The 15,769-nt window shown below is 41.2% G+C and overlaps 1 protein-coding gene across 1 annotated transcript in view; it reads left to right on the top strand.

The window, feature by feature from the left end:
* Positions 1–689: 689 nt before the first annotated feature.
* Positions 690–15,769, top strand: part of LOC126195216 (uncharacterized) — a 66,141-nt gene continuing 51,061 nt past the window's right edge. The window contains exon 1 of the mRNA XM_049933735.1: positions 690–837. The gene's annotated coding sequence lies outside the window, so the exon portion shown is untranslated. The remainder of the gene's footprint in view (positions 838–15,769) is intronic.

Raw genomic sequence — 15,769 nt, 5'->3', positions numbered from 1 at the left:
GAAGCCTGGACATTAATAACTAAAGATATTGAAACATTGGATGCATTTGAAAGAAAGTTACTTAGAATAATTATAGCCCCAATCTGTGAAAGAGGAAGATGGAGGAGGAGATACAACCATGAGTTGTATATCATATACAAAGACCAACCCATCAGAAGGATAGTGAAATCATCCAGACTGAGGTGTGCGGGACATGAGGCTCGCATGAATGATACAGAAGTACCAAAAAGAATATTACAAGGAAAGCCAGGAGGGCAGAGAGGACGTGGTCGACCAAGAGCCAGATGGGAAGATGGAGTAATCGAAGATCTTAGGAAGATGGGCTATAGAAACTGGAGAGTACTGGCAAAGGACCGAGGGAAATGGAAGGAAATTGTAGAATAGGCCAAGGCTCATCATGAGCTGTAGAGCCAAGAAAGAAGAAGTGTCAACCGAGGCAAGAAACTCCGAGATAAATAGCAGCTGCGTGAGCGGCCCTAAAGTCTTCGATGGTAGTCGCAGGGTCAGCTCGGGTCTCCCAAACATTCGTGACGTAATTCACAGAATCTGTGGCGGTGCCCGCGCGAGGAGTCCATCGCGGGCTCGGTGAGTCAGTTGAGCGCACGATGACGTAGCCGCGGCGGCGGTGGAGGGCAGAGGTGGGGAGCGAGGAGCGCGCCAGCGCTGCGGCCAGTCAGTTGCCTGCTGGAAGCCGTGCGGAGCAGTTCATCTGCTGACGCGCTCCTCTGTCGACAAAGTAGTAGGCAGTCCGCGCGACACGCACTCGGCGCGGCGCTGTGCTTCAGGGAACTGCCACTCCGGCGCTGCTATCATCCTCAGCTTGTGACAAGGTTAAAGGTAGGTTAGCCACGGACTTCCCCGTTCTGCGGCGCTGTCAGGATGTGCCAGCGAGGAAGCGACTGGGTGTGTGTCGTGCTGCGTGCATATTGTATGAAACGAAACGAAACAAAACATCGTTAAAAAAAGTTAGTGTTGCCGAAATAAAGACTTTAGTGACACTTCGAATGTGTGTGTGTGGTGTGCACCTCCAATAAAATTCGAAACGAAAAAAAAACCAAATAAGTGGTTTACCTCGAGAACAAGAAAGTGTTGCTACTTGGAATTAGAGGCATGTGCTTTCGTAATATAATAAAGAAAAGAGAGACGGAGTACTCTGCTAGTGCTACGCCGGAAGACGGAATATAGGAAGCACAGTGATGGAGAGTTTCATCTACATATATACTTTGCCAACCACTGTGATATGCATAGTAGAGAGTACGTTATTAGGGTTTTCCCCTTTCCATTCACCTATGAAGCGCAGAAAGAAACATTTTTTAAATGTCTCTGTGCACTTTGTAATTAATATGATCTTGTCCTGACGATCTCTACGGGAGCTATACATAGGGGTTGTACTATATTCCTGAAGTCATATTTTAAGGTTGTTTTTCCGAAACTTTGTAAGTAAGCTCTCTCGGGGTAGCTTACGTCTATCTGCAATCCGTCATAGCTTCTAAAGGCTATACGGTACCTTATCGTAAAACAACTTCTCAGTTTTGTACTATCCTCTTCATTTCTTGATTATTTTGACACTTTATAATTTCTAAGAGACTTTCTATCACTTTCTTGTGTGATTTACTTTCCCAAATTTTTCCTACCAATACATTTGTTAAAACTCAGTTTCAATTAAATAAGCGTCCAAAAGGTTTCCTTGTCATTTTTTGAATACTTGCTGTGAGGTTCCTCTGTTCATCTATTCAAACAATCTTCATTGGCTTTTCGTTCTGCCCAGCACGTCTTCGTTACCCTTCTCCATAGCAACATTTCCGTGGCTACTTAGCGTTTCGTGTCCACCTGCCCTGTATTCAGCCTCCACAGCCATAGAGTTACATATTATAAAGGAACGTCATAACAGATTGTTCTCTTTTCTACTATTCTTCACATGTAGTAAGGTAGGACTTTGATGAACAGTTGCGTAAAATTCTCAATGCCAAGAGCGTCAGTACGCGACGATTTTACTGCAGCAAACCAAATTATTTATACGATTTGGTTAGAGTGTGGTGGAGGCTCCCGCAGAAAAGTTGGCGTCCAACTTATTTCTAGGATAACCCGAGGTCTTGGGTTAGGGTGGAACGTGCGATATGATTCTGAGTTGTCGAAGTCGACGAATGTGAATTAATGCGAAGCAAAACAGATTAACCTGAAGCGTAGCCCGATGTCAAATGTTCGAGCCATATGTAGCACTCTTTTCTTTATAAGAATTCAAAATTACAAGACAAAATCAGAAATCCTTTATTAGATATTGGACTAGTTTGGACGAGTGTTCTTATGCGTATTACGTACGTATATGGTAAATAATCTCCGAAAAATGAAAGGTGGTCCACTAGGTAACTTTTACGTAAGATCATTATAAATAACAGTAGTGGGCATATTGTGAAGACGTAATTAATGCTCACTAACGTGAATTCTTACGAACTGTTTTTAGAACATCACTTACAGATAGTGTGGCTAATTCACAATCACTAATGTAAAAAAGTGATACAATAAATAACATGTTATCGGCATGAGATAATGTAATGGGATCCATTGATTATATTATCTGTTGTATGTAGGAGGCGACTAGGCAGGTGAAAAAGCGTTATTTGTTCTTCATGTACAGCGACTGCTTTGGATACGTCATAATTTACGCAACTTCTGAAACGTTCTTACTGCTTATGTCCTCAATTAGGACGCTCGGTATTAGCCACCGTGTATTGTTTACTATATAAAGCAATTCGAAGGTTGTTTCGAACAACTCAATGCCCTACGAAGTATGGTCCTATTGCCTTCGAATTGACTCACTCAGCCAGTTATGGTGGGGACCTACAGTTTAACGGAACCCACGAATGACAGTGCAACTCGTCATTTTTTACCTACGCAAATCCTTGCCAGGAGTGGAAAAATGGTGACGGGATTGAACCCTGGATCACTGGGCTTGTAGACTCAAGACTCGTCCATTGAAGTACCGAGACACACGTATTGTTTGGCTGACCTGATACATTGATGACAATGACACCGAAAACAGCGGCTATGTACTTATAAACTGATGTTTCGACTTATCAGCCTGAGACTGGGCAATGGAGCCACCGATTGGCTCGTTTTTGAAAGTAGGCGAGAGAAAAAGCTCCGTTAATGATAACTAGTTTTGATCCGCGATTTACTTCCCCTTGACAGGCTGAAGTGCTTGTACTGACATCATCCAGTGGGAGAGGTTGTATTATGAGTCACTGTCAGTGCCAGCGTCCTGTTCGGAAGAGACTGAGAAACCAGTTGATGACCAGTCATGTCCGGTTTCGTGCGGCTCTTAGGCCAATGAAAGATGCTTCTCGTTTTGAATGTTTCCTTTAGATTGGCTAATATTTCAGGGAGTCTACTGATGCTACTTGACTTCGTTGGGACGCAACTTCCCTCATCTGGAGGGAAGCCTCTGAACATCTGGCCTGTTTATTTGTGGCATGTTGAAGGCTTTTGGTGTTATCCGTCTGAAACGAAATAGGAAGTCTACAGATATTGTGCATACAGCAGACGCCCTTTACGGTTTAGAAAAAAAAACAGCGAAAGATAAATATTTTTAGGTACTAATCATTTCATTGTTTCCCTACATATTCGTCTTTAAACTTCATACTTTTGTATGAATGCAGAGTCTCGCGGCGATGACATTGAATAAAATGTTCTCCGGTTTCCAACAGCGTCAATTGTTTAAAACTACACGAGCTTTCGGCCAAGCACTCCTTGGCAGTAAACTTTTTCCTTTTATTATTGACCCTTGTGGGGGATGTCAGCCAGAAAAAATTTGAATAGGTTTGAAAATGTGTGTGAAGTTTGTTGTAAATGGTTAAGGATTCTCCTTTTCGAACAATGCATCAAAATAAGTCCGGGTAATTGCGCGCCGTGAGTTAACGCTGCCCCAAGACACATAAACTGTAATACTTACGTTGTTGAACCTTTAACGTAAGATTATATCTCTTAATAAGCAGGTTATGACACCAATTTAAATTCGGTCGATAATTATATGAAATACTGAAAATCATATTTTTGTTGCCCCTGAAAGCCATTGGATAGACAACCTGCAATTGCATTACTGCGCCCTGAGCGGGGTTAGCTGTGTAGTAATACATATAGATGGTCGCGACCTGGCCTGTGTAATTAAAGAAAGACGCGATCATTTTCGTGAGTGCTCCGCAATCGAACCACTTTTGCTGGTCTCCGGTTCGTCTATTATCACCTAGACACTTGGTACCTTCTTAATTCCAGCTCGTATGAATAAGAATCAAAATTCGTCTCCCATTACGGTATTGTATACGGATGTTGTATTTCCTTCGTTGTTGTCGACACGAGCGTGTTTTCTATCATCCATTAAACTGTACGATACCCTTCGTGAACAGACCCTTGTCACAGTTAAATCCTTATGCTAAATTCGACGTATTACGGTCTGTTCTGGAGCAGATTGATTATCACATGTTGAACGGGTTGGTTTCAGGCACTGAAAAAAGTCATCCAACAGAAACTTTCGTACGGTATTTGCATTTTCTCACAAATGCTTGGTTTATTAAAGGCTCATTGTAAATGAACTGTTCAGCCGGTTTTCGAGCTGCCGTTGCTTTAACAACAACAAATGGACAACTTTTAAAACAACTTAAAAGCTGATCCTCATAGGAATATTGACCGACACTCTGCTTTCAGTGTTTATTAATATCTGTAGACTGATTTTATACAGACCACTACCAGTTATAGTTCTTTGTTGTCCTCCTTAAATTATTTTATTGTGCAATTCGGCGTAGTAAATTTGAAAAGACAGTAAAATTTAACGTACAGAAATTGTAAATCAAGGAGCCACATAAGATCCTGAACACGGCTGTTCCTACAACGACTCACATGTTGTACTGTTTATTTTTTTTCTACGAGCAGTCGTTCTAAAAAGAGAAGCTGTTGATACGGATAACGATTGTCATACTCTGTGCCTATTACAGCCTCACAATTTATTTGCTGCACTCTTCGGAAAATGACGATAATCTACATCCAAGCAAATTAAATCCTTGCCCAAACCTCGCACAGTGTCGGGTTGTCTGTAGTTAGACGACTTTAGAGTTTTTGAGTGAGGTCCAAGTTTATTTGGGTACTGTTCTCTTGTTTTAGAGAATGTAGAGTGCAAATCAAAACAATGTCATTCTGAGGAGCTAAGGAGAAACTTGAGAACCGTAATTCATCTTCGTAAGAGCTGAAAAAATCGGATTAACTAACGTGCCTTAGCTAGATGTTTTCAAGGTCTTCTGATCAAAAGTATGAGGTACGGAACTCGTATTAGGGAGTAATGTAGTTCACATCACGGCAAGTCTGACGTACACCAGGAAAAGGCAAGACATATCCCTCGAAAAGGATACAGCCCATTTCTTATATCTGTGCTCGTTCTGCCTCTACAATCACCTCGATATCGATGGATCATTTTATGACAGTCGTACTTACGTAGATTAAGGGACTCGTTATTTCTGCTCTAGCGATATTAAGCAACATAATGCTGTAACAAATTGATGATATACATGACGGTTAATCCGTTCGAACATAGACATAAATAACTTGATTTCATTCTGAAAGTTACTCTGTATCTTTATTACATACTACCGTATTCCTTTAGAATTTTATACCATAATGTAGCTAAAATATATTGCTCATTGCGTTACTGGTATAATATTAAACAGTAGAAAAATTTTAAGCCCACAGCATCTCGGCTATTTCCATATTGCTCAACAATAAAAAAAAGGCTGATCAGCTGATATTCTACTTACAATTAAAAATACATATCGTTAGATAACATTGTCACTTGCTGCATGGCAACATCAAAAAGCGCCGTGTGAATATAATCTTTCATATCTGGTTACAATGGCTTTGCATTTTTCCGGTGTTTTGTTAGAATGCTATCGGCAATAATCGGTCGATATCGTCAGACTTGCCGCGTTATGCATTGTATGTAGAACTACGCACTTGGTGATTCGGTGAGGCTTTCCCACATTCGCAGTTTACAAAATATAGACTTAACGCAAGATAACACACTGCAGAAAATGCATTTCAGCGTGTAGCGTGTGAACTCAAAATATTCCCCGCGCTTTATCTTCGTCTAGACGAACTTGTTTATCTAAGATAAGCTTGCAAATATTTGCCGTGTAAAGACGTGGCAACGAAACTCCTGGTTATCACGTTACACACAATCTGTCTTTTTCTTGTGATAACCAGTTGCTGCGACAGTCACCATAATTCAGTAAGGTGTAGTCAAATGCAGACGAAATAGATGGAAAAAAGTAATTAAACTGTTCATTATTTCAAAAGTAGTCGCCATAACTGTTAACTGATTTATAACACTGTGAGACAAGACAACCAGTTCCGTCATGGAAAAATGATTGCGATTGCCTACGGAAATATGATAGTACGCAGGCGTGCACCTCTTAGTCCGAAGAAAAATCGATAGCCACGAATAAATATGGAAATGGCGTGGCGATGGATTGGGACTACATAGAGCATGGGTAGTCAGCCTTTTTTATCAACCATCCAATTTTATGTCTCTGTTAGTACTAAAATTTTCGAACCGCCCACCGGCTCCACAGTAGTACAGATTTATAAAGTACGTAAGCAATTTTACTTTATAATGTTCGTAAATCAGAGTTACAGAAAGTTACCAAGTAGTTTGTGTCAAATTTTTATGAAAATCGAATGACATATTTTTAAAACTTTTACCTCCTATATCTGACCAAGACAGCTGGAGCGCTGGCTAGTGGGCGGTAGGGACCAGCTTGACTACCACTGGCATAGAGGATGTGGGTGGGCCCACATGTTGCCAAGATCGTTTCGACTAAGCTGCAGAAGTTTCTCTGGGAAGCCCTTAGGCATCCTGCAGAGTCCTGATCTCTATCCATATGATTTCCATATTTTTGGAGTCCTGGAGAAAGATAATCGTGGCTGTCGGTTTGCTTCGGGCGCAGAGGTGCGCGTCTTTTTACAATCCTGATCCGGAAGGCAAGGGAAAACATTTTTGCATGAGAGCATTGACAGTCTTGTCTTACAGTGGGATAAACGTATTATCAGTTATGATGATTACTTTTGAAATAATCAACAGTTTACTTAGTCTCTATGTGCCCCGTTTTCATTTGACTGCCCCTTACACATCTATACTCCGCAGGCTACCTCACGGTGTGTGGCGGGGGGTAAATGGTTCAAATGGCTCTGAGCACTATGCGACCCAACTTCTGAGGTCATCAGTCGCCTAGAACTTAGAACTAATTAAACCTAACTAACCTAAGGACATCACATACATCCATGCCCGAGGCAGGATTCGAACCTGCGACCGTAGCGGTCGCTCGGTTCCAAACTGTAGCGCCCAAAACCGCACGGCCACTCCGGCCGGCTGGCGGAGGGTACTTCTGCTGCCATTGTTATTCCCTTCCTCCCCCAACCCTTTTCTGTTCCATTCACGAATGGAGTGTAGGAAGAATGACTGTCAGCTGATGAGCTCGGCGGTCGTGCGGTAGCGTTCTCGCTTCCCACGCCCGGGTTCCCGGGTTCGATTCCCGGCGGGGTCAGGGATTTTCTCTGCCTCGTGATGGCTGGGTGTTGTGTGATGTCCTTAGGTTAGTTAGGTTTAAGTAGTTCTAAGTTCTAGGGGACTGATGACCATAGATGTTAAGTCCCGTAGTGCTCAGAGCCATTTGAACCATTTTTTTGATAAGCTCGGCGTTGAGCGCCCTTAAACTCCTCCTCCAAGAATGATCGTCGGTAACGCTCCGTATGACATCTAATTTGTCTTGTTTTTCTAGTGATCGTTTCGTGAGGCGTGTGTGAGAGAAAGTAGTATGCTGCCCGACTCTTCTCGGGAGTACGATCTCGGAATTTCGTCAGGAACCCTCCCTGTGATGCCCAACGCCTCTCTTGTGGTGTTTGCCACTAGAGTTTGTTGAGGACCCGTGAGGTTCTCGCACCGAGTAAACGATCCCGCTCTTCGATGGAGCTTCTCCATCTCTTCTACTAATTCTACTTGGTAAGGGCCCCAGACGACATTAACGGCATTCAAGAATCGGTCGAACGAATGTTTTGTAAGACTCTTTTTCCCTTACAGTTTTCCCTATTTGGCACCTGTTTTTCTACAGTTTGTTTTCTGCAGTCATTTCACTTTCGCTTGCTCCAGATGGTTACTTCTACGTATTTTACGGTGGTTTTTCTAAGGATTTTTCTACAATAGTGTACTGGAACAATAGCGGATTCCTTCGCCCATTTATACGCAATAGGTTACATTTATTTACGTTGACAGTCAAGCGTCACACCCTGCACCAATAGTCGATCCTATGCAGGTCTTCGTATATTTCATTACTGGCTTCTCGTCTGATAATCTTGTTATAGACATCGGCATCGTCCGCGAATAGCGTCACGGAGACTCCAGTGCTATCCACTAGATCATTACTGTAAATTGCAAATAGAAGAGGCCCTTTAATATTCCCGTGGTGTACTCCCAGAATGACCTTTACATTTATTTATTTATTGCCTATTTAGCTTCACCAGATTAAGCCTTGAGGCCCTCTTTTACATTTGAGCAGAAACAACACATTCCAAAATGTATTACGTAACAGTCACATAATAATAATAATTTACATTATAAAAATACTTAGTAATTGGCAATAATAATAAAAAATAGTAACATCAATAGTAATAATGAACTAACGGAGGCATTGTGAATGATCTTGATCTCAATAATAATAACTTGCATTATTACGAAAAATATATAACAGTAATAATAATAACACTAATAATAATAAATAGTGGTGGCATTAACAATGATGCTGAGTAGTTTAGCACATTTGAAGCCTTGTCTTGTATTGTAAGAAATGGAAGGGATAATGAAGGGGGAGAAAATAGAAATGAAAGTGACATCGGCTGTTAGGAAAGGAGATGGTTCATTGGTTGATTGGGAGGGGGGGGGGTGAAGGGAGGGGGTAACAACAGGCACCAGTCCTTCGATCGAGCACAAGTGCATCCAGAAGTAGAGGCGACCACCGAGAACGTTTTTTCATCTAGCCGCGAGATTCATAACAGTAGAAGCGAGAGAGCTGAAAACGTTATGGACATCTTTTGTACCGTCAATAATAAGAGCAAGATGAAGGAAATTCTGAAGTGAGCAGGTGGGCGTTCCCGGGACTCCGCATGCGATAGGAAACGTCCCACCCACAGCTATCCCACCCCTGGTCCATTACAGTCAAGAACGTCCACTACTCAACAGAGTGCGACACCTAGAATAGAAAACTTGTTGCGGTAAGGAGGTAAGATTGGGGATCAACTAGACGTAGCATACAGCGGGAGACGCCCCATCTCCATCCACTCTGCCCCTGCTGCGGGGATAGATTAAAACCTTGTTAAATGAGAACAAAAACCACTTTCGCGGAATAAACTGAGATCAACCTCCTTGAATCGTCCGCCAATATTAGAGGAAATGGAGGGCCAAAAGGATGGGCATTTCACCAGGATATGAGTTGCTGTCTGGCAGGTCCCACAACCACAATCTGGGGTTGGCTCGTTACACAAAATAGAGACAAGGGAAGGGAAAAATGGTGGGAGAAAAGCGTTGACGAGAGTGATCTGCAGACAGTTATATGGAAGAGATAGCAACTGTGATAGAAGGTGGGCCATTAGCTGCCTTTTGAAGTTTGAAAGGATTTTAATGTCTTTAATGTTTTGAAGAGAATTGTTCCAGCCTCGGGTTCGTGATACAGAAAATGATTTGAAGATCATAGCAGTTTTGTGTAGTGGTACATAGAGGATTTTACTTTGTTGAGAACTAGTGTTTCTGCTGAGCTGCTCAAGTACTAGATTTTGAACCGTTAAGAAGGACGTGTTGAATTCTGTCTGCAAGGCGGCCCTGTGTCCACTCACAAATCTGATCCGATACGCGGCTAAGTTCGTCTTTTGATCAATAAACAGCAGTACGGAACTGGAACCAGAAGTTGCGTGCCTCGTGATGACTGGGTGTTGTGTGCTGTCCTTAGGTTAGTTAGGTTTAAGTAGTTCTAAGTTCTAGGGGACGGATGACCATAGATGTTAAGTCCCATAGTGCTCAGAGCCATTTGAACCGTTTTTGAAGTTGCGTGAGTGTATTTAAAGGCATATGCTAAGGGTACAAACATGAGTTTGAATTAAGATACTGGAAGTGCTTCCTACCGCGAAAGAACAGTGCCGGGCCGCAGGGAATACGTCCAGCATCTTTGTAATTGTGTAGTTCTGATACCGCCACTCGTGTTTTACGTTCCAGAACGTGAGAGAACGCGAGTCGTTCTATGTTGTGAGCGAGATAATAGTTAGCTGTGTATATAAGCAAGCAAGGCAGTGGAAGAGGTGTGCTGCTGTGGAGACAGGATGACGAGGTTTACAGATGGAGCACTAGATATGTTTCCAGCCGAACCGTTAATTGTGGTTTATGCAGGAAGTAACGTTGTCGTCTGGAATACCCAAGAGTAGCAATAAACTACAAACTCACTCACCACAGCTCGAGGAATGGGTCAGTATGAATTTAAGTAGTCTCATTTGCAGACTGTTTGTGCACCCTTTTTTACTATAGGGACCTTGCAGAGCTACAACTTTCCTACTATATTATCTGTAATAGTACCTCTCCCTTCTAAAATCTTTGTATGGTTAAGTCTGTGACGAGTATTTTGGTACAAATAATTTGCATATATCGCACATAAACTACGAAAACAGTAAGGTGGCTTAGCTATGAAACTTTTACCAATATTTTTATTGTTGTTGTAGTCTGTCAGTCCGAAGAATGGTTTGATGCAGTTCTTCATGCTACTCTGTATTGTGCAAGCCTCTTCATCACTGCACAACTTTCGTAAACCTGCATTGGTTTGAATCTGCTTGCTGAAACGTGGTCTTCCATTACAATTTTTACCATTCACCCTTCCTTCCAGTACAAAATTGACGATTCCTTGATGCCTCAGGAAATGCTTATCAAATGATCCCGTAGTCAAGTTGTGTCGCTAATTTCTTTCCCCCCCAATTTGATTACATTCCATACAAAAGAGCCCAGAAAATACTTAACAAGTACTCCTTTTTTGAGAAACGTTTCCTTTGCTATTGCCAGTCTGGGTTTTATATCCTCTCTAGTCAGACCATCGACAGTTATCTTGCTGCCCAAACAGTAAAATTCATTGACTAAGTGTCTCATTACCTAATGTCATCGCATCAGCAATATTCCATTAGCTAAGTTTTACTTTTGTTGATACACATCTTTAAAGAAATAAGTTCTTTAAATGAGTCTGTGATATTACGATACCCCTTTTTTGTTTTGTTTTGCCTGCAATGCCGCCTAGATCATTTAATCAGGGTGGCGACTTCGTCTCTTCAAAAGATTTCTCTGCGATTTCCAGATTTTTGCAGGTTGACTTTCCAGATTTACCTAAACAAAATTTGCTATATGATGTGAGGGAAGGAAGATTAGGGTTTAACGTCCCGTCGACATCGAGTTCATTAGAAACGAAGTACAAGCTCGAAACGTTTCAAGGATGGAGTGCCAATACGGCTGTGCCCATTCAAAGTAACCAACCAGGTTATTTTGGAGTGGTGTAGGGAAATCACAGGAAACCTAAATCTGGATGGTCCGACGCGGATTTGAACCGTCGCCCTTCTCGAATACGAGTCCATTTTGCTAACCACTGTGCCAACTCTCGGTTATTTATATGGGAGAGTAAGTTCTAGTTTTCTTTAATTTTTATGGCCATAAACCAGTTTTTTGTGTTGCCAATAGTTCTGCTAAATACAAGCCCCTGCCGTCCCTGAAAACTTGTTCGTTATATTTGGGATGGTTGCCACTCGTATTCTTAAAACCAATGCGGAGCGTTTATAAATATAAGAGTTCGCGCACAGTTATGAATTTTAAAACTCAAATATGAAGGTGATTTCCAAAAGAATGCAGGTAGAACCCATTAACCAGTTCTTATGATTTTAATTTCGTTAAGTGCAGGACTGTAATAAAAATTGACGGTTTGGCTGAATGTGTGTTATACAGCCAGAGGCATTATGTCAGAACCCTACTTTACGAAACCGATGTTTTACGCTTATGGTTGCCAGCAGGAATGTGGAGGAGATGGTAGGATCCTGCAACCGCCTCTTTATGTCATAATAAGCGTTATCCGTTACAGAACTGCAGCAAGAGATGTACTAATGGCACCTGTTAAGCAGGCCATAAAAGAGCGTATTACAAGCAGTTTAATAGCATCTAGGCACTGCGTACTGGTCTCTTACTACGCATATCATTCTAGAAGAAGACTATTTTAAGGATACATAAAGGCAAACTCAGCAACAATTATTTTTCCTCTTCTCCTTGAGTTCAACTGCACATCGATAATACAGCTACACGTGGATTTGGCTTCTCAGAATCTCCGTCAGTCGCGCGATCATCTTTTACGAGATGTCTCAGTTTTCACATGAACCAGAAGTTACCTGCAACGCTCCCCCCCCCCCCCCCCCCAAGCTGCGACTCTTCAGTTTGGTGAGATGTAGGTAAAACCTTAATTTTCATATCACGTGAACGTCGAATTCTTTAAGAATGTAACACAAAGTTGACCATTCTCGAAAACTAATTCTGGCAGTAATATTCACGCTCTGTCGTTTGTCTGACCTTGGAACTTGTTGATGTTCATGGAAAAAGCAACCTTAACGGGAAATTGTGTTAAAAATAATTCGATGTCGGAACTTATCAAATTAAAAATTGAGAAGTAATGTCTGATGCTGAAGTTTTATTGCATAAACAGCGAAAACGTAGAAAACGATAAACTTCTTTCTTTAAATTATTTCTTGGGGGCTTTGAGCGAGAAAAAGTTTCGAAGGGGTTGAAATCATTTGTAAAGTTTGTTGGAAGTTACGAAGTGCACTCATTCTCAAACACTATTTGACTTCTTGTGTAAAATCTTTACCTTAGGATTTTCTCTTAATGAATAGATTATGACAGCAGTTTAAATTTATAAATTCGCCCAATAGTTAAACGAAATACAGAAAATAAAATTTCTGTGGCCCTGGAGTTCTTTAGACAGGCAACCTGTAACTGGGCTAGATGACTGTTTCGGGTGTTTGCTGATATCGATGCAGTTGCTTTCTGCATCAGAGCGCTACATTCGAATACATTCCGTTTAATTTCTTGAATGCAGTTTCCATTCCCTCATAGGTAAAGAATAAGATTTAATTTGAAATTCTACATCAACTGTTGCGTTTGCAGAAAACTTCGGACCTCTAGTCCTTGAACGGTCAGCTGGCTTGAAATGCGACGGGCAGGCCTACCTATCAGGCGGACATTTTAAACGGTTTTACGCACCCGTAAACGATCACACAATTCGTCAAATTTTACTATGTTTGCCAAATATTTTTGATTGCTGTTTGACGACTTTATCAAACATAGAGCATCTTGCACGTGTTTGCCAGAAATTTTGTTGCTGGAAAATTTGACAAGAAGGCGAATGTTGTTTGTGTTGCTGTTTCGCCGCATACGCGTAGTGAAAAATAGTTTTGTATCCCACAGTAACGTGTGTTCCCACAACAATAGAAATCATGATCAAGTATGAAAACCAAATAGCACTGGAAATTATCAAAATGGTAGCGATGTCACATTTTCCCAACCATGTATTACACAGGAAGATTCAAGAAGAAAATCAATATTCTATGCACAACGCACAAGCGAGAGTGCAATAAAATAAAATCATCGAAGTTCTCCGGTTCTTCCACCAACGATGTAAGCTATATATTACCAAGTTGTGGTATTTTAATAAACTGTCATTAGAGGACCAAGTAGAAGTGAATAAATTTTCGCATACTTTTGTCTTCGTTTTCAGTGTGAGGACAAAGTAATTCTAAACACTTTATTAGAGGTTTCACTGTCCATTCGTAGACAGTTGATGTAATTACCAAGTTCTGAATGTAAGATTTTCTTTAACAAATTTTTTTTTGTATATATTTATCATTTTAAACCATTTCCTGGACCAGCGTCTTGTTTTCTTCTTCTTCTTCTTCTTCTTCTTCTTCTTCTTCTTTAAACACATGGCATTTGCATTTCTAGAAACTAGTGTCAAAATACAGAATACACGAACAGCCGTTGCTTAAAAAGTGAGTTTAGCTTTGTTGATAGGTATACGGGCTTGTCTGACAAATCCGTGGCTAGATAAGAGCAAAATTGACAAATATGGTGCAAAGTGCTTCGGGTTTTCCACGAATTTTATATTATACTTACAGAATTACAATAAAAAATTATTAAAATTCTCTTCATCGAGTAAAATAGAAGTAATATCCGGCGTTCCCCAAGGAAGTGTTATAGGCCCTCTATTGTTCCTGATCTATATTAACGACATAGGAGACAATCTGAGTAGATTGTTTGCAGATGATGCTGTCATCTACCGTCTTGTGAAGTCTTCAGATGATCAAAATGACTTGCAAAACGATTTAGATAAGGTATCTGTATGGTGCGAAAGTTGGCAGTTGACCCCGAATAAGGAAAAGTGTGAAGTTATTCACATGAGTAATAAAAGAAATCAGCTAAATTTCGATTACGCGATAAGTCACACAAATCTGAAGGCTGTAAATTCAACTAAATACTTAGGGATTACAATCACAAATAACGTAAATTGGAACGATCACGTAGATAATATTGTGGGTAGAGCAAACCGAAGACTGCGATTGGTTGGTTGTTTTGGGGAAGGAGACCAGACAGCGAGGTCATCGGTCTCATCGGATTAGGGAAGGACGGGGAAGGATGTCGGCCGTGCCCTTTGAAAGGAACCATCCCGGCATTTGCCTGGAGCGATTTAGGGAAATCACGGAAAACCTAAATCAGGATGGCCGGACGCGGGATGAAACCGTCGTCCTCCCGAATGCGAGTCCAGTGTCTAACCACTGCGCCACCTCGCTCGGTCTAAAGACTGCGATTCATTGGCAGAACACTTAGAAGGTGCAACAGCTCTACTAAAGAGACTGATTACACTACGTTTGTCCGCCATATTCTGGAGTATTGCTGTGCGGTATGGGATCCGCATCAGGTGGGAGTGACGGATGACATCGAAAAAGTACAAAGAAGGCAGCTCGTTTTGTATTATCGCGAAATAGGGGAGATAGTACCACAGAGATGATACGTGAATTGGAGTGGCAATCATTAAAACAAAGGCTTTTTCGTTGCGGCGGGATCTTCTCATGAAATTTCAATCACCAGTTTTCTCCTCCGATTGCGAAAACATTCTGTTGGCACGGACCCACATAGGGAGAAATGATCATCACGATAAAAAAAGAGAAATCAGGGCTCGCACAGAAAAATTTAAGTGCTCGTTTTTCCACATTATTGTGAATAGCAGAGTAATCACGTAGATGTATTCCACATTTTTTTTAAAAGGTTGATAAAAGAAGCTCACTACATGCAAAGAGATTAAATAGAGATAATTTTGTAGAACTCTCACGAATAGTTTCTGAAACAAAGGTATCTATATTTTTAAATTCCATAAAAAAGTTTAAAGCAACATAACAGTAAATGTTTTAATTTCATGCCAAGTATGGTACAAAATTTCAAAATTTCGTTGTCGCATCTTCAAAATTGTAAATCTGATGAGGCTTTTAAATAATGACCCCCTTAAGTTTGTGTGAATATCGCCATTTGAAATGCATTGGGAAATGTTTAGATGTACCATCCCTTTCCGTTTGTTGACGGCCGGCGTGAATCGACTGGAGGCAGTCATCTCAGACTTCAGTCTAG

Source organism: Schistocerca nitens, chromosome 7, assembly GCF_023898315.1.
Source record: "Schistocerca nitens isolate TAMUIC-IGC-003100 chromosome 7, iqSchNite1.1, whole genome shotgun sequence".
In the NCBI taxonomy this organism is placed as follows: domain Eukaryota; kingdom Metazoa; phylum Arthropoda; class Insecta; order Orthoptera; family Acrididae; genus Schistocerca; species Schistocerca nitens.
The sequence above is the reverse complement of the archived record's forward strand: the minus strand, read 5'-3'. Positions and strand labels throughout refer to the sequence as shown.